General features: G+C 39.1%; 1 protein-coding gene and 1 long non-coding RNA gene across 3 annotated transcripts in view; one reads left to right on the plus strand and one right to left on the minus strand.

Annotated features, from left to right (window-relative positions):
* Nucleotides 1-25,100, plus strand: part of LOC104443046 (golgin subfamily A member 6-like protein 22) — a 41,215-nt gene that overhangs the window by 3,547 nt on the left and 12,568 nt on the right. The window lies entirely within an intron of this gene.
* LOC104414149 lies at nt 1,786-22,208 on the minus strand. Of its 2 annotated transcripts, XR_005551741.1 has the most exons (4): nt 22,098-22,208; nt 21,833-21,978; nt 20,546-20,788; nt 1,786-1,925 (listed from the first exon to the last, which is right to left on the minus strand). It is a non-coding gene; the product is annotated as an uncharacterized LOC104414149 (long non-coding RNA). The 2 variants fall into 2 exon arrangements; XR_005551740.1 differs by having other exon boundaries at nt 21,833-22,104.

The raw sequence follows: 25,100 nt of genomic DNA on the forward strand, positions 1-25,100 counted from the left end.
GCTGGTTAACAAATGAAATACGCACAGGACTTGAGGAGTGTTGGAAGTATCAATTTTGGTGTAAATTTGTTTGGTTATGCAGTTGTTGGGTTGATTAGATGCACTCTGTCGAAGCATGGCGCAACCAAATCATCATGGCGTCAGGTCTTGTATGATGTGTGGGGTGTGGCACATGTTGGAGTCTAGCTTCCTTGGCTAGTTTGAAGCTGGAATAAGAAGGTTGCTAGGTCGTGAAAGCTTTGAAGGAAGCTGCACCGGGCAAGCTGTGGAAGAAAATTCATTGGCTTGTTGAGTTACTCGCCTTCTCAAATTGGTGTCTCTAACTGAAGTTGATTCACTGACTTGGTTTTGAGCATCAGCAGTTTCGAGTCACTTGTGCACCCCTCCCGGTTAAAAGATTAGTCATGCTACATTTTGGATTTTCTTAGACGTTCTGAATTTCCTGAAGTGAGTCGCTGCAGCTCTTAGTCGTACAAATTGTCTTATTTTAGGGATGCTTAGCAGCATAGAAATTATATTCATAGTAACATAAGTTCTGCCAAATGGAAATTTCAATAATTCTTGGCGGTGCAAAAACATGTAATTGTCCCCATTGAATTCCTAGTTTAGTTCCTCTTAATAGGAGTGGTGGTGAGACCAAAACCAAATGGGAAGAGGGGATCGTAATGAGGATCCCCGACATTCATTGGAAGCTGATCCACGGTTTTGAACCATTTCCTAGGAAGCTTGGCCGTGAAGCCATAATCACCAAACAGAACATCTGCAACCCCTTGGCCTTCAGTTCCTGGAAGCCAAGCAGCGACGATAGCATCCATTGCTGCGACATAGGGCTGGATCACGACAGGACGACCGGAGATGATGACGACCACACACTTCACAGCTCCACATACATTCCATATGGTGCTTGTACCTGGGTCGGCAATGGTCAAGTTTGTGCTGTCGCCAAATGTCTCTGCATAAGGGTGTTCTCCCACTACTACAATGGCATTAGAGAATTTGCCGGATTTGACAGTGTCCGTATAGACAACCGTAGGTTCTCAACAGTGTTCTTAATGGCATAGACAACCGTAGTTTCTGGATCAACAGTGTTCTTAATGAAGCAGTGAGAATTGTTGTACCTGGTCCATCCACCAAAAATGAACATTCGGTCTCTTAGATTCTACAGGAAGACATGATCATGAAGTTAGCAAAGTAGAGCTATTCTATGATTGAAACAATGATCAAGTTCACAGTAAATCAGGAAGAACGGAGCTAGTGAGGTTGTTGCCACTTAGTCCCTGCCATTGAATTGTCCATCCACCACACTGATACCCCAAGTTATCTGCATGGCTACCAGCAACAAGTATTTTTGGCGCTTTCTTAGGAAGAGGAAGTAATGGCGCATCAGCTCCTTCGCCATTTTTCAGGAGCACCAAGGACCTTCTGACAGCTTCCCTAGCCAATTCTCTATGCTCCTGTTTTTCAAGTTAACCAGATTTGATGAGTAAGGATCAGAAATCATCCTTGACATCTAGGTGAACCAGTAGATTGATCTCGAGCAAACCTGACTTCCTAGCTGGTTCACTAGGCTGGTATCGGCCAGTGGATCCTCGAATAGCCCATTGTGAATTTGACTCGCAGTATTCTCCTCACCGCATCATCAATTCGGCTCATTGGGATGATCTTATCCTTCACCTGGAAGGTTAACCCATCGATGAACTGCGTGAAATTCGACGGGACCATCACCTGCAACAGATCAAATCAAACTTGAGTATGGACCGATGAAAATCTCTTTAGGTTCATCTCGTCTCATACAGCATAGTGTATAATCAATCACCAACCATGTCAATGCCCGCACTAATTCCTGCTTGAATGGAGTAGGAATAGTTAGCATGGGGGGGAGAGGTGATCCTGTCAATACCTTCCCAATCTGATATGACAAACCCCTGCATTTTTTTATCACTTTTTCAATCAATCAAATGCAAATTATGGAGTCGGAACTGAAACGGTAGCGAGACGATCTTTTACTCTGAAACGGAGCTTGTTTTTGAGGAAGCCTGTGACAAGGTTGCCAATAGCATGCATCTTGACTCCATTCCAGCTAGAGTACGAAACCATGACGGTTGAGACACCCTTGATGATTGAAGTGTAATAACCAGGCATATGGATGCTAAGCAAGCCGTGCCAATCTATTACAGTGTTATTCTCATTGATGCCATTGGTCGTTCCACCATTGCCGACGTAATGCTTTGCACATGCAGCCACATTTTTCCTGTGCCAGGAAAGCGTAAAAAATGCATCAGATGTCCTTCCCAGTGCACCCAGAGAGCAGAGCACGTTTATTGTACTTTTTGAGAATAATTGTGCTTATTTACTGTCACATTCCAAAGTTAAACGATGCAAAACGAAAGAGAAGAGGCATCTTCCTTCAATAGTTTACATTGCATAACTTGAATGGAACTAGAAATCATGCTTGTGGGACTACAAAGAAAAAATTAGCTCTACCTGACAGCTTAATGAGCTTCTAGATAACCTAAATTGTTACTAAGATTCACCAGCATGACTGTATTATCCATCACCAGATTGTATTTTATCATAAGCACGATCGAGCTAGTGATCAGTTTTTCTCAGCCTTATACAGAGAAGATAGAAAGTTTGAGAAATGTACAGATATAGTTTCGAATGCAACTAAAATCTGCAGATTTTGTTGAAGAGTTGGACCTTTCCCTATCCAAGTTTGTGAGAGAAAGAGAGAGAGAGGATGAACGCGGGCAAATATGGTGGTGGTGCGGCAACAAACCTTGCCCTTCATATAATAGAAATTTGTACTACCAACGCGTACAAAGTCGCACTCCTTTTCTTCGCTCATCCCAAAGCACGAACATGTAAAAACTAAAATAGCACGAACGTATACGAAGCTGCATGTCCGTGTCGGGAATAACTGATTCCCTAAAACAGATTCGACACTAAATCAAACCCCTAAAACGAATGCGGAAGATAAGCCCAAGAACAACCATGTATCACCGATCAAATACACACCACATAATCGAGCATATTTTATTATCCACAGATTAAACACCAACGTTGAAGTTTGAGGAAAAATCTTGATCCCGTTCTACCGAGGAGCATACTGTTGCTGTAAGGAGGAGAAAACTTACAGAACGTACTATTCTTTTCTATTTTCTTCATAGAGAGAGGGTGAAACGTCTTAGGAAAAAGGGGTCTTCAACGTACGTACGTTGAAGGAGTGTAATCTCTTTTTCTTCTCTCTCTTACGTCTTCTCCAACAGATGCAACTCTTCAATGTGTAACGTTCCCCCAAAAGACACAACCCCGTATCTAAACAACACAACATTTCACATTGCAGCCGTTCCTCCATGGGCTCTTATCTTGTGGGCCAAGCTTTTAGGCCCAACATGGGCGAACAGGCCCACTTAAGCCCATCAACACATGAATAAAAATCATCATCTCCCACTTGCACATGGTGGACCGAATAGGATCCTCTCATACCGGTGAATAATCCGTGCAACCAACATACTTTGAGAGCTCGTTGCTATACATCTATTAAGAATATATAGCAGTTCATAATGAGCATCACACTCTGAGTAAATTTAGTATGCAGTACTATAGATCGATCAATCACATTTATATCTCTCTTGATTTCATTTTAAATAATGATATATTGTATTCACAATTATGATTATCCCAAAAACAGTCATAATTGGTCGATCAGTGAACACAAAACTAATATGTGATTTTCCAAATTCGATCTTCCTCTTTTTTTCAAACTCTCAATTTCAGTTCAGCTTGCTTTTCCAAGAAATGTCCCATTAGATCGGATCAATTCATGATCATTGTTACCACTAAATAAAAATCTTGAGAATAAGTAAAATCATGATGACACTAAATTGAGGAACTCTTTTCCTCAAGAATCTCACACGGTATAAAAGTTGAGATCAAATTTTGCCACTCTTATTAGTCGTCTCATACATATGTAGTATGAAATACGTATTACGGTATTTAACTCATTTCCCATGGAGCGTATGTCTACACCTTTAATACCGTACAGATGATAGTTCAGACATACTTAATGTCTAACTTGAGTTCATGTATCTACTTATTCACAGAATTCATCAGAACTCATATATGTCATCATAGACAGATAAAGTAAAATATGTGGGTTATTTTACTTTTGGACATAGTAAATATTATGTCCTCATTTTAACACTCAGTTAAGGCGATATATGTATTTTAAGCTTGAGCTCTCAATTATCACATAGATAATAAGCTTAAAAACCGTCTCATCTTTATTTATCACACAGTAAATAGAGGTGATTACCCGTGTGAGTGGGCTAATCTCTTATCTGTCCGACATACTTTCTTAATTTAATATAATGCACTGAGCATTAAGATGCATAAACGTCAAATAAAGATTCATAAGCATTAATGATGAAAAACACAAATTCATTAAATGTGAACACTTCAGGGAAATTACAATATTCAATACATCAGCCTCTACGTAGTCCTAGAGATTTTACATTGCCACAAAACACATTTTTAGGTATTAGTTTTGTCATAGGATCTGCTACCATTCTATGCGTAGATATGTACTGTAAGTTCACATTCTTTCGTGCAACCATATCCTTGACAAAATTATAGTTGATATTTATATGTTTGGTCTTGCCATGATATTTTGGATGTTTGGTGTACATTATAGCTGCTTGGCTATCACAGTTAACTAATAATGGATTTGCAACATACCCAATAACACCTAAATGATCCAAAAATCTCTTAAACCAAACATTTTCTTGTAATGCTATTGATAATGCCACGAATTCAGCTTCCATCGTAGACAAGGCTATACACATTTGCCTCTTATTACTTCAAGATATGGCCACATTATTCCGTAAGAAAGCAAAACCAGAGGTAGATTTTCTTTAATCTAAATCTTCTCCCCAATTAGCATCTAAATAGTTTTCAAGTCGCAGATCATTTCCTTGGTAATTCAGCTTGTAATTAGTAGTTCTATTTAGATACCTTAGTATTCTTTTAACGGCCTTTCAATGTGCTTGACCTGGATTGGATTGGTATCTACTCACCATTCCAACTGTAAAACATATGTCAGGTCTTGTACACATCATAATATACATCAAGCTCCCAATAGTACTAGCATAAGGAACATGTTTTATTTGTTCATTCTCTTGTAGAGTCCTTGGACATGGTCTATCACCTTTTGCAATAGGAGTGTCAATGGGAAAGAGATAATGATTCTTGCGAAAGAAATAATGATCTCTTCGAACAATCTCTTGAAATCTTAACTCCAAGAACGTATGCAACCCCATCCATATTTTCATATCAAAGTTGGAAGATAATCAACTCTTCACAGTATTAACAAACTCCATATTACTTCCGGCAATTAGTAAATCATCAACATATAATGATATGATCACAAATTGATCTTTGAATCTTTTGATATATATACAATGATCCTCATTTATCATTGTAAAATCATGTGCCATTATGGCATTATGAAAACGTATATACCATTGTCTTGACGATTGCTTAAGACCGTATATTGATCTCAAAATTTGACATACCTTTCCTTCTTGGCCTTCCATAATGAAATCAACAGGTTGTTCCATATACATTTCTTCTTCTAATTCTCCATTGAGGATAGCAGTCTTTACATTCATTTGATGTAACTCAAGATCCATACTTGCCACTATTGCTAGAATAATACAAATTAAGGTAAATCTCACTATAGGAAAAAATGTTTTTTTATAATCAATTAATTCTTGTTGATTATACCCCTTCGCTAGAAGGTGAGTCTTATGTCTTTTTATCGAACCATCAATTTTGCGCTTTATTTTGATAACCCACTTGTTCCCAATAGCTTTGCGTCCTTTTGGAAGATCAACTAGTTCCCAAACATGGTTTGACTTCATTAACTCAATCTCCTCTTTCATTGCGTGTATCCATTTTTCTTTACTAGGGCAATTTAGAACCTCATTAATATTTCTTGGCTCATCTTCATCTTATGGAGCAACCATAAAAAGTTTCCCCTTCAATGTCAAAACGTCAACGGAGAATACTTTTGCAACTTGTTCGCCGTATGGGAGATTGTATACTTTACACGTCATTCCCCATCATGCTCCCACTCGGATTAAATAATGACAATATCATCTCATCATATGGTTGTAATTGAGAGTGAGTTGAATTAAATTCATCATTTCTTATGTTACTTCCACTTGCACGAATTCCATTAAGTTCATTATCTTGATCAAAGGTTTCAAATAGGGAGTAATCCTCACCTATTTCACCTTTCTTAAGAAATTCATTCTCTAAGGATGTGACATCACGTAATTCGAATTCAGTTATACTTCCACTTTCCTACTCATTTATGAATATATACCATTTCGAGTGTTCAAAATATCTTATGAAAATACTCTTTTTTCCCTAGGACCCAATTTCCCAAACTTGTGAGATGGCTCATAAGTATAGTTAACACAACCCCATGGTTTAAGAAAACTTAAGTTTGGTTTTATGCTTGTCCATAACTCATATGGAGTGGAAGTAACTGATTTGGAAGTCATCTGATTAAGTATATAAACAGCAACTAACAACGCATTACTCCAAAAAGTGATGTGTAAGTTAGCATGCATCATCATGGACCTAACCATTTTTAATAGGGTTTTGTTTTTTCTCTCCGCAACACCATTTTGTTGAGGAGTGTATGGAATAGACAATTATATTTCTATTTCTTTTTCATCACATAATTTTCTGAACTAATCAGATAAATATTCTCGACCTCGATCGGATCTCAATACTTTTATTTTATTGTCTAATTAATTTTCTACTAAGTTCATAAACCTTTTGAAACAACTCAATGCTTCAGATTTATGAGAAATCAAATAGACATATCCAAATCGAGTATAATCATCTATAAATGTGATGAAATAAACAGCCACATGCATTCCTTTTACGTTCATCGGATCATAGACGTCATGATAGATTAAATGCAAAGGAAATTCAACTCTTTTACATTTTCCAAATGGTTTCCTTGTCGTTTTCCCTACTAGGCAATGCTCACATATGAACAAATCGACTTTTTCAATGTTGCCCAACAAGTCCTCTTTGGTTAGTCTATTCATACATTGTTGGCAAATATGACCAAGTCTAACATGACATATATTCACATCATTATCATATAAATTAGGAGACGTGAAAAGGGAATAGCAAACATTAACATTACCATAGTTAATATTTAATACAATGAAACCATTTAGAAAATAACTACAACCATAGTAATTTGTATCCAAATACAAATCCACATCATTATTATAGAAGTTCATATTAAAATCAAGCTTAACCAACGCTAAAATAGACACTAAATTCCGATGAATCTCCGGAGCATACAATACATCATGTAGGAACAAAATGCGTCCACCACGCATGTTTAATTAGCATGTGCCAATTCTTTTTACTTCTATTCTGAAGTTGTTTCCTACATAGATCCACTTAGTTCCAGTTTGTACTCATCGGAATTCCATGAATGATTTTCTATCCTTCGCTACATAGTCTGTTGCCCCCAAATTTACAGTCCACAAAGGATTAGATTCAGCTATTAATATAGAACTTGACACATTAACAAAGTTCTTAAGAGTATAAGGGGCGAGTACCTTCTTTAGCTCATGATAATCACGAGCCTAGTGACCCTTCTGGTCATAGTTGTAACACTTCACCCTTGAAATACTCTTCACTCGGGGACGTTTTCCTATGTTGATTAGTTCTTAGTTTCTTACAAGAAGGACTTGATCCCTTGCATAACCACATATTGAATGAATCAATGCGCTTGCACTTAGAGCTCGAAGCTCCTTTTGAGTTTGAAGCAATATAGCAAATATGTGTTTCCTTTTCAGATACCTTAAGGCAGTCCTCGGCTAGCTTAAGATGGCGCACAGCATCCTCAATTTCTTCCATAACATGGTCAAGAGCTTCTAGTGCTTCTTGCTTTTCAAAAACATATTGAATTTCCATATTCAATATTTCACAATTCTCGCCGTTCATTTTGTCTTCTTTGTTCAAATCAGCAATTATGTTATTAGTTGCTGAAGTCATCGATTTGAACATATCAGACACATATGCATGAATTATTTATACATATTATTTATGCATCTATTTTGCATAGACTCATCATATTAATGAATAATTTTAAGTATGATTTTAGAATTAAAATGTCACTATGTTTCCAATCATCATCCAAAAAATCATGACTTAAAACTATCATTAATATAATCTTTTATGCAAAATAAGTCCAGCAAAGTCACAATTTTTTTTTTTTTTTGAATTTCTATTTACAACAATAAATAACATTGAATTTTCAATTATTAAACATGTCAATTATACTAAGTAATATATTCAGAGGAAAAAACATCAACATAGAAAGAGATATTAACACCTAAAAACATCTCGGACTAGTCTAAAAAATAAATGGGGAAAATCTTTTCTAATCTATCAGTAAAATTTTCTAAGAATTCTAAAGGCACATTGATCAACTATGGAAAAACCTTTGGAGAGCTCTCATGCCACCTCCAAGGCGCATTCACTCTGCGTCATGTGGCACTCATCCCAAGAGTTGAAGTTTTAGTCAACTCCATCCTATAATATTCTCTTACAAAATGTACCGTAAGTCTCCTATAATCCAGGACCACATTGACCTCCCATAGGCGATCTAACACTACTTGTCATTTAGGTGGAAGAGTGTTTATTAAAGCCGGCACATTCTCAAAATTCGACATATGATAACCATTCCATATGATTTCTTGTATCATCTGATTGACCCTGACCACGTGTGATACTATATCACCGTCGTTCCACCGATAATTAGTTAACTCCGTCATTAGCCCTTTAAGTCTTATATTTTCTTTGTCCGTTCTAGGAAATGCAGATATGCGTGCATAACGCATCATAGTTTCTATAACAAATGCAGTACAAAAATGGATTACTTATAATCCACAATAAACAAAAGGGAAAATACATAATTTTTCATGGTTCATGCAACAAATGTAGAATTAAAATGGATTTCTTATAACCCACAATGAACAAAAGGGAAAATACATAATTTTTCATGGTTCATAGAACAAATGCAGAATCAAAATTGATTACTTATAATCCATAATAAACAAAATTGGAAAATACAAAAAAAAATCGGTCGGTCAACGCCAATCAACTCCAGTCAACAGTCAACGAATGACCAGGTCGAGTCAACGGGTCAATGGGTCGGGTCAAATGGGTCAAGTCAACGGGTCAAAGGTGGTCAACAGTCAATGGCCGTCGGGTTGGGTCGAATCGGGTCGGGCCGGTTGGGCTGAGTCGGACGAACCGACCGACACGTGCTGCGCAGGCTGACGTCACGAAGACGTCAACTAGCATGTGCGTGGCAGGCTTCCGCACGTGCGACGCACGCGCCTAGGAAACGAATCGGCACGTGCGTCACACGCGCCTAGTTGAGACCGAATCGCACGTGTCGACGACACCAGTTCCTTCCGGCTGCACGTGGCAGCGCGTCCAGTGGCCTCCGGCGGCGATCCGCCACTCGTTTTTCTCGTATTGACGAGAGCTTCGACCATGCGCTATCAAAAACGAATTTCGACTTGCAGAAAATTACAAAATAGGTGAACAGTACACGGGTGTCAGGTTTTTCCGTCCTCGATCCACCGGCAGTGGCTTTTCTCGAATTTCGACCACAAAAAATAATTCAATAACATAAAAAGGGAATTGGGAAACATGAACTACGACTCTGATACCAATGTTGGGAATAACTGATTCCCTAAAACGGATTCAACACTAAATCGAATCCTTAAAACGAATGCGGAAGATGAGCCCAAGAACAACCATGTATCACCGATCAAAGACACATTACGGAATCGAGCGTACCTTATTATCCACAGATTAAACACCAACGTTGAAGTTTGAGGAAGAATCTTTATTCCGTTCTACCGAGGAGCGTATTGTTGCTGTAAGGGGAGAAAACTTACAGAACGTACTGTTCTTTTATGTTTTCTTCATAGAGAGAGAGAGAGAGAGGGTGAAACGTCTTAGGAAAAAGGGGTCTTCAATGTACGTACATTGAAGGGGTGCAATCCCTTTTTCTTTTCTCTCTTACGTCTTTTCCAACAGATGCAACTCTTCAACGTGTAACGTTCCCCCAAAAGACAACCCCGTAACTAAACAACGCAACCTTTCACATCGCAACCGTTCCTCCATGGACCCTTATCTTGCGGGTCAGGCTTTTAGGCCCAACATGGGCGGGTAGGCCCACTTAGGCCCATCAACACATGAATAAAAATCATCACTCCGCTTGAGGGACCGTGTTAAAAATGAAAAGCGCCAACGCATGAAAAGTCATCTTTCTTTTCTTTTCCTTTCATTTTTGGCCTTTTCTACGCTCGTCTCAAAGATGTTTTCATTGGCCTTGAAACATACAAGAAATCAATTCGTCAACATACTATTTTTGGTAAGTTGACTAATAACTGAAAAAGGGAAAGGATAATGTGAGAGAAATTTTCTTGTACATGACGCACACCGCACACGAGCGGTCCTGTATATATATACATACTCTCCACCTCTCCCTCTCTCTCTGTCATCTCCTCGACCATTTTTCCCCTCTCTCTCTCTCTCTGCCCGACCCCTATTCCACCTCTCTCTCTCTCTCTCTCAACCTCTCGCCCAATGGAACTCAACGCACATCTTTGTGTCCGACACGAAGAAGTCCTTAGAACACAAAATACTTTGATGCGGAATCAAGAGAAGCTGTCGATATCGTAAGTTGATTTTTTTTAATATCATCTTACTTCACCAAAATATTTATATCTTTTTTTTTTGTTAGGCAAGCGAAAAAACAGCATTACTAGAGAATTCATGAGGAGGCTAAGAAGGCAATGCTTGAGACAATTCAGAAGTCAAGAATCAACGCGCCTTGGTCCTCCATAGTGTGGAGGACGCCAAGGCGTTTATGAAACTCTTGCCGACGCATTTTCAGGACCGCAGCAGATTGCAACAGGTGGAGGTCTTTGCCAGGCTAGCCTCATCAGTTAAGACATCAATCCATAGGATTTTAGGACCAAGTTTGTTTTTAACCAACACAATTTATAGATTTGACCCCCTACTCCTGCTGCTCCCCCAGCTCGGGGTGCAGCTTGGGCTAGTACTTCTGGTACTCGGTAGTCTACTAGATTGCCTAGTTCTGTTCTTTCTTTTCTTTTCTTTAAATAAAAGAAACGCTAGTCTGTGATGGAAAAAAAAAAACATGTAGAAGGACTAATCTTGTGAAAATTATATTACACATGCTTGTATATCTAAGAACGGCTTTTGTATATCTGAGAACAGCTTTGTCTTTTGTGTATATGATTTTTCTTTTCGAATCCTATCTGTATGATTACTCGAACTGCTGCATCTCTCTACTCACCTTAACTCCTTGAAGCAGTTCAATCGGATGAGCTGACTAGGCTGAATTTAAGCTTGACCTCAAAGGGTCCTGCTTTCTTTTTACTTTTCGCTCGTAGCAGGAAGTGCCCTTTTTCGGCTAATCTTTGATGGTTCTAGTTTGCGATCACCGCCCGCCGTTGCACGACCGTTGCACGAACGTCGCATGACCGCCGCACCACCGCCGCACCACCATCGCACGAATATTGCACGACCGCTGCACGACTGCCGCATGACCGTTGCACGATCGCTGCATGACCGCCGACTGCCACCACAAGATCGCCGCCCACAACCCACCGGCTGTGGGAGGGGGCGACAGCCGGGTGAGCTATGGGTGGCGATCCTATGGCGACAATCGGCGACAACAGTCATTGGTCATGCGACTGCAGGCAGCAGTCGTGCGATGGTTGTGTGGCAATTGGTGACGGCAAGCTATTGGCGAACAGTGACGATCGTCGGCCGATGGATTATGGGCGGCGACTAGTGGGCTACAAGTGGCGGCGATCGCGGTCGCTGGCGACGGTGGCTGCAAGCGGCAAGAGGTGGCCGACGGTTGGCAGGCGGCTGATGGTGGCCACAACAAGAAAGAAAAACAAAAGAAAAATAGAAAATAAAAAAAACACTTATTTCTAAAAATTATTTCCTGGAACAAGAAGCTATTTATTTATTTATTTATTATTATTTATGTTCCAAATCTATTCTCAAGCCACTTTTTTTTATTCTGGGGAATAGAAAAATATGTTGGCGTTATCAAACAGCTTTCCGTTCTTTTTTCATTCCAGAAAACAAAAGAATAGAAATCGGAAGAAATAGAAACGTTATCATGCAGGCCTTTCGCGTCCGGTAAGAAGAATTTCTTAGCGCACAAAAAAATTGGTGGTGGTATCGAGAGAAGACGTCAATATCGTGAGTTGGACTTTTTTTAATGATCATCTCACTTCTTTGAAAATCACGACTATGTGAGGTGCTCTTTTTGTAAATTTTGTAAAGTATGAAGTCAGCGTCTCAAAGATCCCAACTATGTGATTTTTAATTTTCATTTCCGAATCAGCTTCTCTATGAATGCTACAAGAATAGTTCGATGTATTTTGGAGTCATGGCACCAAAATAATTATGAGCTCTAATATGTTTATATTTATTTTTTCAGAGAAGTAGAAAGGCAGCATTACAAAAGAGTTTTTGAAGAGGCTAACAAGGCTATGCGTGAGACGGTTTAAGAAGTCAAAAATCAACGCGCCCTGGTACTCCATAATATGGAGGATGCCAAGACATTTATGAAAATCATGTTGGTATATTTTCAGGACCGTGGCCAATTGGAACAAGTCGAGGTCTTTGCCGAGTTGGCCCCATCAATCAAGACATCCATGCACAAGGTTTTAGGTGCAAATTTGTATTTAACCAACACGATTTATCGATTTAACCCACCTGCTCCTCCAGTTGCTGGTGTAGCTTCGGCTAGTACTTCTGGTACTCGGTAGTCTACTAGATTGCTTAGTTATGTTCTTTCTTCTTCTTCTTTTTTAAATAAAAGAAACGCTAGTCTGTGATGAAAAAAAAACATGTATGAGGACTAATCTTGTGAAAATTATATTACACATGCTTGTATATCTTAGAACAGCTTTGTCTTTTGTGTGTATGATTTTTCTTTTCGAATCCTATCTGTATGATTTACTCAAACTACTGCATCTCTCTACTCACCTTAACTCCTTGAAGCAGTTCAATCAGATGAGCTGACTAGGCTAAATTTAAGCTTGACCTCAAGGGGTCCTGCTTTCTTTTTACTTTTTGCTCGTAGCAGGAAGTGCCCTTTTCTCGGCTAATCTTTGATGGTTCTAGTTTGCGGGCAGTTCTGGGAGTCTGCATACTGACTTTTTCTTATGGTGGCAGATCAATAGGTCTTTCTCCTCCTGTCCCGATCCGATCCAGCTCTTTCTTTCATCACTTAGCCGAGTTCCTCGCTACGAAATGTGAAGTGAAACACATGGGTCGTTGAATAATATGGACCCCACACATAAGGTTCGCATGATCCAACGATTGAGATAGAGCGAATTCATATGAATCAAATGTCCGTTGACAGGACGTTTACATGAATTGAGTTGGGGGATGATTGCCTCTTGCCATTTCTGTCCATGACGGGACGAAGCAGACGGTGGGCTTCCCGTTAGCGACGGTTATAGTTGGGCCCTCAAGGCCATCATGGCATTGATTTGATCCGCGCAAGTTTCCCTTCCAATGGGCCGTCACGTTCATTAGCATTTTCCCGTTAAGTTCTTAAGAACGACAGGAGAACATGATGGTTTTGTTTTTCTTTTAGAGCCCCTTCTTCAAAGTCCCTCGGACAGTCTTCTTCTGTTTACGAATTTGGTACTTAATTGCACTTTTTGGACGAGTATTAAAACTTGATTTCAAGAAATCGTTCGAAGAGATCATTATCTCTTTCGCAAGAATTGGTTATCTTCCAACTTTGATATGAAAGATATGGATGATGCTGCATACGTTCTTTGGAGTTAAGATTTCAAGAGATCGTTCGAAAAGATCATTATCTCTTTCGCAAGAAACATAGTTCTTGAACGACCATTTTCATTCTTGCCTTCACCAATGTTTCATTAGATAGTGTTCAAATAGCTAATACTTAGTTTTACGTTGCAGTTTTCAGTTGCTCAATAACATGCTCGCTTTAGATAAGAAAAGCATGTGCATAGTCTAATTCTTCATAAATATTTCAATTTATAGGTTTTTTTAACATTTTTTTTATTTACTATTTTTAATTTGATTTGAGGTTTTTATCCAATTAGCATATAGCTTAAAGTAAGTGTGGGTTTTTCTAGAATATTAATGGGTTTTAGCAATACGGGTCGGATTGGATATGGGTCGGGTCGGGTATGGGTCACTAAATTTACACTATAGAAATATGGGTCAAAACGGGTTACATGGTCAAATATAAGTCGACCCATTTTCGACCCAACCCACCCATTTGACGGGTCTAGATGCAATCATTGGAAAATGGCATTCCTTTTCCCGTTCAACTTGTGTAATTGGTTGCTGAGTTGCATGCCAATTTTCAAACCTTTCTTGTGCTTTGCTTGACTTTATGGATTCTTGGTCGTGCTTGATTGATCTGTTCATGAGTTGCAGCAAGATACACTAATGGAGTAATTGATGTTGACTTAGAACTTAGAAGATCACTATCAGATATCAGCAATGATTTCGCCATTTGTGATATACTGATATGTATTATTGTTTTGTTCATGTTACTCAAGAATGACGATAGGCCTAATGTTGCAAACATTAGAGTTAGTATATAATCGCGGCGTTGTTTGAGGACCACACTTCGAAAACCACGAAGTGGTAAAAGTCGCAAATTTTCTTTAATAAGCGAAGATTAAGACCATGCTAATCAGCCTCGCATTGACTTGTGGGGCTTTTAAAAAAAAATTTAAAAAAAAGACTTAATTTTTGTGTCCAATCTTGCGTATGGAAGATTACATTGGATGTTGGGCAGAATTATGGGGTTTTATTGAATGGAGAATTGATCTTGATGATGTAAACTTGCAATTGTAACTTCAAAAAGTAGAAACACACGAGAAAGTTCAACCATAAACCGGAAACATCCATTATTCATGGCCTTGCTGCATTTCATGTTGTTTAAAAATGCAGAAGAGCTATTACGCAACTTATAAATCCAGCTAAAAAAAATCAAGTGCTACAAATAATTAATAAACAAACATATATCCGCAGTTGAAAAACTAACTTTAAAGAGGTGAAGAGGTTGCAGAATCAAAGCGATGCATAACAGCTCTGTGGATGATGCTTTGGTTTTGTTAATTAATCACCAGCTCAATTCTTGAAGGTAACTTTCCCTTGAGCTGTTGCAAAGCACGTTCTCAAGGTTCCTTCAGTCTTTTCATCCCATCCGGGAAATATGCTTCTTCACAGGAATTCACCACTAACTTCTCCAAAGCAATGGCATTCTCACTAAGGTAATTCACCAGTTCATGATCACAAGGTCGACCATAATAATTGTAAAATTCAACCTCCTTTAGGTACATATGGAAAGGTCTAACAACTCTTTTCAATTCTCTCTACCTGCATAGCATATTTGATGGCCACATCAACTATGAAAAAGAAGAATGCCGTATATTATTCATCACCACAAGATATCGATGGATTGGAGAATGCTAGTGGAAGAGAGAATTTGCCAAAAAAAGTATGCATGCGTGATTGTCACATCATGTAAATACTAATCACGTGATGTCCCAATGACACCTATAAGCAGAGACTTGAATAGGATTCAATAGTGGCTTGGTTTATTATATTCTATCCTCCTACATTTGTCTAATGTCTAAATAGATGGAGATTTGAATGAGGCTAAAATCCCACCTCAAACACAAAACTTCGCAAGGAGGCACATGCCTCAATCACGAGAGTGAATGGAAGTAGGCTTGCATTTCCATATCCTCGAACGCTCACTTTCAATTGCTTACACTTGGCAATTTAGGTAGTTGACAGATATGCCAAGTTTTCCTACATGAGAGAGAGAGAGAGTATCAATGACAACAAAGATAGCAAAAAAGATATAACCTATGAAACCTTACGAAAATCAGTCAAGGCTCTTACATCAGGTGAAATAACATAGTCAAGTTTGAGAATATGTAGACAAGAAAGACTAGAAAGAAAAGACAAGGCTGCATGCACAAACCCCCAGCTAGTTCCCATAATACATATCTCAGACAGAAGGGGGAGCTTGTCCAAACACATTGGAATATCCATTCCCATGATAGTGAAGGATGCAAGATTTGTGTCAAAAATCTCAACGCATTCAAGATCGACACAACATGATACGAGCAAGTATTTCAACTTCAATGATCAGCCAGAAACTCTCAACCTATCCAAAGCAAAAGCATTGTGCAAAGTTAATCGCTCTAGAACTGAACAATTGGCAAGCAATTGCTCGATGAGTTCTCCCTCTACAGTGATTTGATGCAAGGTGAGCTCTTCAAGATACCTCAAGCCAACATGCCAAGAACTAGAAGGGCTAAAGGCAAAATTATTTAGACATGATGCCCGTTGTGAGCACTTTACATCAGCATCCATAAGTGTCTCCTAGCCTAAGAGATATGGCAAGTGACTCGGGTCACAATCATTCATTAAATCCTCTAGAGATGCTGGGTTAAAAATCAGTTGGAGAACTTTAACTCGTTTTGCCAACGCAAATCTAATCTACTGATTGATGTGAGACTGATATGAAATATTCAAGTCGAAGCCTAATGCAAATTTACGTAAGTGGTATTAGGGGTGAGCATGGTCCAGGTGACCCCCTAACCCTAGGACCAACTCGTACAATGTCGGTCCTTAATTTTTAGGACCAAGGACTGACCCTATTGAGCTTGGGACCAAGGACCGGACCGACCCAATGGGTTGAGTCCGGTTCGTGGTCAACCGGGACCGATCGATAATTTTTTCGTCTTATTTTTATACTCCCTAAAAAAAGCAAACTTATAAATTCAAATTACACATCTATCGACAATGCGGCATTGTGCAACTAAACTATAAATACCAATACATATTTAGCAAATTTAAGATGACATAATAATAGAAATTTCATACCTACTAACTGCTCATCGAGATATGGAACAAGATGGAAAGTTCTTGTAATCATCTATCTTTAATATTCATAACATCATATGCAAAAGCGTTTTCCTGCATTTGATCATGTAGAATCCACTCAACCAAAAAATGAACTTCACACCATTTGACTAGCAAATTATCGTAGCAAAAATGAACTTCACACCATTTGACTAGCAAATTATCGTAGCAAATGCAGTACTACTCTACTTTTCAAAAACTTCTACCATTTGACACAAATTGAAAGCAAAGTGCAGCTGAAATTCATTAGTAAAATACAATTAAACCATAAAAAGTTTAAAATACTTAATATAAACCATGAATATATAACTTCACGTTCCGTATTTTAAAAAACATAAAAATTATTTAAGCACAATAACCGCGCCAAGTACTATTTTTACCCAAGGCCTCCTTCCCGGGGGCCCGAGCCATCAGTGAGATACCACTCGGAAGAGCTAGAATTCATGTTAATTCACTTGAACTTCTAAACACTTGAAAACAAAATAAACGACGAGATAATTAATACTCAACAAAAGTTTTAAATTGAAATTACTATTAGTAATTACTATTAGTGCTATTGATAAAACATCTCAATATAATATAATATAACAGATATTTTACTTAGATTTGAATATATAAAAGAATTATAAATAATATAATATAATATAATATACGGGGTTGATCAGGGTTGAACCAACCCAAAACTCTTAGGACCGAGGACCAACCCAAAGCGCGGTGTTGGTCCTTGGAATTTCGGGACCCAAGGACCAACTAGTCCCCTTGGGAGCTGGACCGGGACCGGCGGGGTTGGGCCGGTCAGGGGTTGGTCGGTCGACCCTAGACCGTTTGCTCACCCTAAGTGGTATCCTTCATATTGTGGATACAAAGCATTGTCCACCCATTCCACGTATCTCTCCCTCTCCTTTTCTGCCAACTCCGGGCTATCTTTCATCTCGTCCAACAACTCACGCCGGTCGAAGTCAAGGTTGGTGACCCGACATGCAGACAAATGCCTCCATCTTCTGGAAAGAAGACAAGTGGCTTGTGCTTCTCTAGACTTCAAAAGAGACAATATAAAGCCTATAACGTCTTCAGGCAAACAGCTGATCCGATCCTCCTTTGGGTTGAGTTTCACCAAAAGAAAAATAAAGAAAGTTAGAAATATCTGGAAATAAGACGGATGGAAGATAGGAAGGAAGCAGAAAAACTTATCAAACAAACATGAGAAACTCAAATTTCCTGTCAAGGACATTCATTTCCATTAACCCAACCAAGAAAAAGCACAAAGCCGAAAGTTACCTTGTCGGCAGATTCGGCTTCAGAATCAGAGCGGAGCCTGTTTGGAGATGGAAATCCATGGACGCTGGCATTAGTTCACCCTCCATTACGTTTTCTCCTCTTAGCCTTCCCGATCACATCCTGCGGCTGCGTCTTCAGGTTTTAGGCAAATCTTCTAAAGCACCCTCCGAGGGGATATCTTTTTTAAAATTCCTAATCAGCGATATCTTTTTTAACCACGGATGAGGATTCTGGCCCCAAATAAGTAAATAAATACCATATATGAGGATTAACATTGTGAAAATTTATATTGCACAAAAAAAAAAAAAAAATGAAGAGAAATATGTTATCGCTAATGGCATGTCTTAAATAATTTTTATATTTTCACTTTGACGTTTTTCCGTATGCGATACTTGAAAATTTCAAATTTTTTATTTTTAAATGAACAATGAAATATTATAATTTAATTAGTATGAGAAACGATTTTTTTTACCTAATTTGTTTTTAATTCATGCACACGAATCACCTTTCAATCTCGAGCCAAATCATGCATCAAAGGCCTAATCCATCATTCATATGATATATAATTGTACTTTTGAAAAAAATAAAAATGAGGATCCGATCTCATCTTTATAGATTACCCCCAAGAAAAGGATGATTAATATCACAGCCTTCAATCAAGGAAAAACCCTAACAAACAACGCAAGCTATTCACCAATTGCCGACGAAATTCTTGAGCATTTGTGTTTTCTTCTAAAATCAGCTTCAACTGAGATTTCCCTTCCCTGTAGAAGAGTTCATCATCTTCCGATCTGACCTTCTCTCTCTCTCTCTCTCTCTCTCTCTCTCTCTTTAATGGAAAGGGAGGAGTCGAGATCAAAGAATCAGCAAAGCTCGGCGGATGCGGAAGCAGCGGAGGCTATGAAGCTGTTCTTATTTCGAGCCTCCGAGTGCTCCGTCTATTCGGTACATGTTGATCATCAGAAAAGGACATTCATACTCCCGCTCAATCTATCGAATTTCGTATTGGTTGCTGAGTAGCCTGCCAATTTGCAAACTCACTTGTGTTTTGCTTGACTTCTTAGATTCTCATTAGGCCTGCAAAATTACCTGACTGAGTTGATCCGCCTGCGTTGGGATTCAATATTCACATTTTCTTTTTCTCCTTATGTTGTTGCTTTTAAAGAATAGATGAATCCATGAACTGACTCATCAAATTAGAGAGGAAGCTTAGAGGACGGGTTATGGACAAGGCATGAAGGCGGTGGTGAAAAGTCCATCCCAAATCAGCCATCCACAAATCATGAAAGTAATTTGGTTTTTTGATTTGGGGTTAAATACAATTTGGAAAAATGTGGAGATGAAATCAAAGTTGCGGAGGGGACATGACATCATTAAAAAGGCTCAGTCATTAAAATGTTAAGATCTGCCAAACTTTGTTTTTCCAACAAGCAAGATTTTCAAAATGAGTTTTATACATGATTCAAAGCCAAAAAACCAAGACTGCAATGTCTTGATTGTTATTATTTCATTTTATAGAAATAAAAAGGATTTTCCATTTCTTCATACTTGTTTGTTGGGAAAAGTAATAATTTTTTGTCATAAAAATCTCTACAGATAAGTAAGAAAAAAAGCTAGAAAAAGGAAGGGCTATTCTATGATTGAAAGGGTGATCAAGTTAGTAAATCACGAAGATCAGAGACATTGACTTTAAAATGTTGCCATAGTCCCTGCCATTGATGCCTCAAGTTAATCCCTTTCAGAGCAGTTTTTGCCCACTTTGACCACCATTTTTTGCTGACATCTAAGTGAAAAATACAGCAAACCTGACCCACTGAAATGCAGTCATGCTGTAATTTGTCGCAGTATTCTCCTCACCGCATCATCGATGAAAATCCATTTAAGTTCAAATCAAATCAAACTTGAGTATGGACCGATGAAAATCTCTTTAGGTTCATCTCGGCTCATACAGCATAATGTATAATCAATCACCAACCATGTCAATGCCCGCACTAATTCCTGCTTGAATGGAGTAGGAATAGTTAGCATGGGGGAGAGGTGATCCTGTCAATACCTTCCCAATCTGATATGACAAACCCCTGCATTTTTATCACTTTTTCAATCAATCGAATGTAAATTATGGAGTCGGAACTGAAATGGTAGTGAGATGATCTTTTACTCTGAAACGGAGCTTGTTTTTAAGGAAGCCTGTGACTAGGTTGCCATTAGCATGCATCTTGACTCCATTCCAGCTAGAGTAAGAAACCATGACGGTTGAGACACCCTTGATGATTGAAGTGTAGTAACCCGGCATATGGATGCTAAGCAAGCCGTGCCAATCGGTTACAGTGTTATTCTCATTGACGCCATTGGTCGTTCCACCATCGCCAACGTAATGCTTTGCGCATGCAGCCACATTTTCCTGTGCCAGGAAAGCGTAAAAATAAATCAGACGTCCTTCCCAGTGCACCAAGAGAACAGAGTTCGTTTATTGTACTTTCGAGAATAATTGTGCTTATTTACTGCCACATTCCAAAGTTAAACGATGTAAAACGAAAGAGAAGAGGCATCTTCCTTCAATAGTTTAATATCTAACTGTATAAGCAAGATGAATGGTTTTCTCATCCAAAATCCAAAGACAGGAGCGGCGGCATAAGACATGTAATGTGTGACTTTCCTCTTACATTGCACAACTTGAACGGAACTAGAAATCATGCTTGCGGGGAATACAAGGAAAAAATTAGCACTACCTGACAGCTTAATGAGCTTCTAGATAACCTAAATTATTACTAAGATTCACCAGCATGACTGTATTACCCATTACCAGATTGTATTTTATCATAAACACGATCGAGCTAATGATCAGTTTTTCTCAGCCTTATACAGGGAAGATAGAAAGTTCGAGAAATGTACAGATATAGATTCGAATGCAACTAAAATCTGCAGATTTTGTTAAAGATTTGGACCTTTTTCTAACCAAGTTGAGCGACAACTACCGAGTCAAAGATTGAAAATGGGGTCAGGCCGATCATTAAATTCATCTTTTCGTGCTCTTCGTGCCGTGACGGTGAATGGTATCATGACTTTCGTTTTTGTTCGCACGCTCCGCCCGAATATTTTAAGCGAACGCATGGTCCATGACAGCAAAATCCTAATCAGAAAAGTCCAATCATGTTGCTTTTGTGGACCACAAACGTCGTGCGCATTCATCGTCTAGAAAGCACTCCTAGTTTCCCATCAGAAAAATCCCTCTCTTTTTTCCACAAACGTGTCAGCCCATCCAGGATTTCGTCTGATAAGTCAGTTCAATTAGCAGAATTTGACTAAGTGCTCGCGTTCCATGCTGACCCACAATTTGAACGAAAAACAAAGAAGTTGCTACCGCAGTTATGGTTTAATCGAACAGGACATGCAAAATGAAGATACGTGCTCTATACTGCAAAGAAGATCTCTGGAGTTTGCTTACTTTCCGGCGACGTAGGGGACACCCTTCCGAGAACCAGCAGGAAGATCACCTTGCAATCCGGGGACAATCTCGGTCATGGCCTGAACGATCTTGGGATCTTCGCTGTAGCTCTCGTAGCACCGACCCCATCGCGGATCCCTGCAGACCTGTAAACACGTAAATGCCGATAAGGTTGAGGACGAGACCGGTTTATCTGGCTCTACGCGTCCTTTTTGCAATTTTATCGAATGTATCCAAAGAGACAAGCAGAGCCGCGCCCTCTCACCGCAATGCAGGGCACAAAAACATATGGAATCCCTGTAGCTCTCACTTCCAGTGCGGTCGCAGCTCCGATACTCTTGACTAGTGCAGGATCACTATTGGGTGAAGACGGAATTAATCAAATAGCTAATGATCGACGGCGGGACAGGCGCTAGTCGCCGGACGTGCGGGCTGCTGGGCGAGGAAGACAAACCGACGCCCTTTTTTTTATCGCCCGCGCACGACTTTTCACGGACCAGTCACTTCACACCTTTTTTACTTTTCCACTTTTCCACCCCCTTTTCGAATTTTCTCACACAAATCTCTTTTTTACTCTGTGAATTTTTCTCAATTTTTTCAAAAAAATCTCCACCCGGTCACGAAAATTGTGGCTCATTTTTATAATAATTTCTGGACAGCCATTTTTATAGCAACTTTCGAATTTTCATTTTCTGTCACATTAAATCAAAGCTATAAATCGGATCGTGATTTCGTAATCAATTCAATTTTGCTCTGATTTCTTCCATTTTGTAAAAATTTTTGCACTTTATTCACTTGATTTTCAAATTACTTCTACATTTGACAAAATCCGAATATCCATAAGAATTCAAATTTCCATACATAATCAATCAAATCAATTTCCCCATTTTTTCATTTTTTTCCTTTTATTTATTCAAATGAAATTTTTATTTTTCTTATTTCCCTAGATTTGCTAAGATTAGGTATCAAAATACATGACGCACACCGCACACAAGCGATCCTATATATATATACATACTCTCCACCTTGCCCTCTCTTTTGTCATCCCCTCGCTTGACCATTCTTCCCTTCTCTCTCTCAACCTCTCGCCCGATGGAACTCAGCGCACGTCTTCGTGTCCGGCACCAAGAAGTCCTTAGAACACAAGATACTTGGGCGCGGAATCGAGAGAAGACGTCGATATCGTAAGTTGATTTTTTTAACATCATCTTACTTCACCAAAATATTTATATCTTTTTTTTTCAGGCAAGCGAGAAAACAGCATTACGAGAGAATTCATGAGGAAGCTACGAAGGCAATGCTTGAGACAGTTCAGGAAGTCAAGAATCAACGCACCTTGGTCCTCCACAGTGTGGACGACGCCAAGGCGTTTATGAAAGTCTTGCCAACGCATTTTCAGGACCACGGCAGATTGCAACAGGTGGAGGTCTTTGCCGGGCTGGCCTCATCAGTTAAGACATCAATCCATAGGATTTTAGGACCAAGTTTGTTTTTAACCAACACAATTTATAGATTTGACCCCCCTGCTCCCGCTGCTCCGAGCAGCTCCTCCAGCTCGGGGTACAGCTCAGGCTCAGGTGCAGCTCGGGCTAGTGCTTCTGGTAGTCTACTATATTGCCTAGTTCTTTTCTTCTTTTTTTTTTAAATCTGTGATAAAAAAAACATATAGGAGGACTTGTGAATATTATATTACACATGCTTGTATATGAATCCTACAGGACTTGTGAATATTATATTGCACGTGCTTTTATATTTCTCCTCCTGTCCCGATCCATTGAAATGGACCTTTCTTGTGAGAAAGATTTAGCTTATCTTTATTAGTGGGAGAATCACAGTAGGTAGGGCGGCGACAGAACTCTTCCAAGAAATTGATTGATATATCTTGCTTTCAGAATGACAACATGGTAGTGTTGAGTACTTCAAACAGGTGCCTAAAGCAGACCATAAAGAATCCTTACAGAGGGAATCAAATCATATGTAATGCAGAAGATGGAATTGGGAAAACGTGACAAACCAACCAAAAATTAAGATGAATGGAGCTGCCGCAATCAATAGAAACTCAATGCCAGCAAAATTTGACATTTATGAGAACAGATTAAAATCCGCACGTAGAGTCTTCTCGGCATCTGTCTCTATTTTTTACAGGATGTGCATGAACATGCACGAAGATCATTGAGAGTCAATGACGAGAATCTTTATTCTTAAGGAGTTAAGGAAGCTCGGTGTTCAAAGGGAAAGGAAAACTATACTATAAAATTAAGAGAACAATGTACACTTATGTCAATCTGTACAGCCCAATTTACAAAAGTGCATGAAGGAAAAAATGTGTTCCCTAACGCCGGTCAAGACTAGTTCTTGACGATTTTTACGCTGCTGTAGAATCGCTCGAGATCTTTCATAGCCTTCTCTTCGATCTGGATTGCGCGAATAGACGAGGGTGCATCGACCTCCGGTTTGAACCAGCGGTTCATTCCGGCAGAATCTGAAGGCGGGCCCTGCCTGGATGTGACTGCAAATCCGGTCGTTCGCGTCTTTGGACTGTGGGAGAGACTCTGGTGCTGTTTACCCTTTGGTTAGATAAGAAGCAAAAGTTTTTTTTTTTTTTTTTTTTGTGAAAGGTAAGAAATATACTGACTTAAGAACCAAGAGGCTTTACAACCGTACAGCAAGGGACCTGGAACCAAAAAGCTTACACTCAGAAGATAAGGTAGTCAAAAGAGTAGAAGGGTACCAGGGGTAAAGCTGCAGAACAGGGAAAGAAAGAACGGCAGCAAAGAACCAGGCTAAGACAACAGCCACAGCAAAGGAGAGAAGGGCCAAACAAGGCAGCCTGCACACGAGACAGAGAAAGAAGGGAGAAACAAAAACAGCAAGACAGCGAAACACCAAATGCTTGATTCTGGTAATCCATCTTAGAATCCATCTTAATTCATTTGACACTTTTATGCTTTTCAGGTTGATCAGGTTTTGGGCTTCATTGTTTTATGTTTCTCTATGTATTATAGACATCCGTAATTTTGTTAGTTTACTTGTTTCAGAGAAGCCGGACAGACATCAACATAGTACTGTACGTCAAAATCAACTTAGATGCAAGAGACGAGTGGACATGCTGATGACAGACAAGTTGATATAAGCATTGACAGATGATATCAAACTGTACAATCTAAATGTTTTTCAATGGTTATTCTCTTATCGGCTGGAATTTTAATGGTAAAGCTGGAGGAAGAGTCGAAAATTGTAAAACTTGGTTGACGACATTTCATCTTTC

The sequence above is a fragment of the Eucalyptus grandis genome, chromosome 1 (genome assembly GCF_016545825.1).
Source record: "Eucalyptus grandis isolate ANBG69807.140 chromosome 1, ASM1654582v1, whole genome shotgun sequence".
NCBI classification, from domain to species: domain Eukaryota; kingdom Viridiplantae; phylum Streptophyta; class Magnoliopsida; order Myrtales; family Myrtaceae; genus Eucalyptus; species Eucalyptus grandis.